At 43.3% G+C, this 1474-nt stretch overlaps 1 pseudogene; it reads left to right on the forward strand.

Moving 5' to 3' along the window:
- Positions 1-715: 715 nt before the first annotated feature.
- Positions 716-1110, forward strand: LOC109703141 (iron-sulfur cluster assembly 1 homolog, mitochondrial pseudogene; annotated as a pseudogene).
- Positions 1111-1474: the final 364 nt, after the last annotated feature.

Consider the following 1474-nt stretch of genomic DNA (forward strand, 5'->3'; position numbering starts at 1 on the left):
ACCTAGATTGATTCCATATCTCAGCTATTGTGAATAATGGAGTTTTTGCAATATTTTGATGACTTTAACATCCTGCTCCCACGAATTCATTCACTCAGAGAACATTTATTGAGTTCCTATGTGCCAGGTACAATGCTTGGTAACAGAGTATACAGAAGTGAGCAAAACAAGAATTGTCCCTGCTCTCCACACAAGGGAGGTATGAGGATAGGTAAGACACCTAAAAAACTAGCTAGCATTTGTTGCCCTTAATGCAGAGAAACTAAAGCAGATACCTTAAAAGCAACTGAGGCCAATAGGAGAAGGGGACCAGGAACTACAGAAAAGGTTAGTTCGAGAAGAATTAACCTAGAAGGTAACACACACACACAGGAAATTAATGTGAGTCAACTCCCTGTATAGCTATCCTTATCTCAACCAGCAAAAACCCTTGTCCCTTCCTATTATTGCTTATACTCTCTCTTCAACAAAATTAGAGATAAGGGCAAAATAGTTTCTGCCAGGTATTGAGGGGGAGGGGGGAGAGGGAGGGAGCGAAGTGGGTGGTAAGGGAGGGGGTGGGGGCAGGGGGGAGAAATGACCCAAGCATTGTATGTACATATGAATAATAAAACAATAAAAAAAAAAAGAATTGTCCCTGCTCTCCTGAGTCTTTGGGTCAGTCAATGCTCCATAGAGAGGCTTAGGTGTTCGAGCTGTGGCCTGAGGCACCAGGATGAGGGAGCTGCTGGCTTCCTTTGTCTGGGCCACTGCTTGGGCTGTGAGCAAGAGGAAGCTGCAGTCCACCCCAAGCCACCCTCACTCTGACATCTTCAGTAGTAAACAAGATAAAACAGCTTCTTAAAGATAAGCCTGAACACTTAGATGTGAGAGTCAATGTCCAAACCAGGGGCTAAAATAGTTTCTCTTACACTCTGGAATATGTGAAGACAAAAGGAGACTGATGAAGAAGTTGTTCAAGACGGAGTCACAGTGCTCATCGAAAAGAAAGAACAACAAACACTTTCAGGAACAGAAATGAAACTGTGGTGAAGACAAATTATCCAGTGAATGTCTTCAATAACCCAAACATCAAAGGAACATGTGGTTGGAGAAAGCATTAATATTTGACACTTCAGGACTCAGGCGACAAGCTCCAGGAAAGCTTTTGGAAGTCTTAAAGGTTACGGAAGAAATCATGTGACTGTCACATGCTCAAGGTTTATAATGCATAGCTGCCTTGTGGGAAAATAAAGTGAAAATAAAAGAAAAAAAAAGAATCCTGACATCTAATGTCTGAACCTTTTCTTGTCAGGTGTTCTGCGACATGCCTACATAACCTGTGCACAAAAGCAGTCTGACTAGTGCTAATTGTGCCTTGTACCCCAGGGCAGAACCTTACAAGTGTGGCATGAATGCTGATGTCAGGCCAGGTGCTGACACCCTGCCCTGATTCTAACGTGTCTAAGCACCTTAGCCAGCACAACCGGACACA

This window comes from Castor canadensis, chromosome 10 (genome assembly GCF_047511655.1).
Source record: "Castor canadensis chromosome 10, mCasCan1.hap1v2, whole genome shotgun sequence".
NCBI lineage: Eukaryota > Metazoa > Chordata > Mammalia > Rodentia > Castoridae > Castor > Castor canadensis.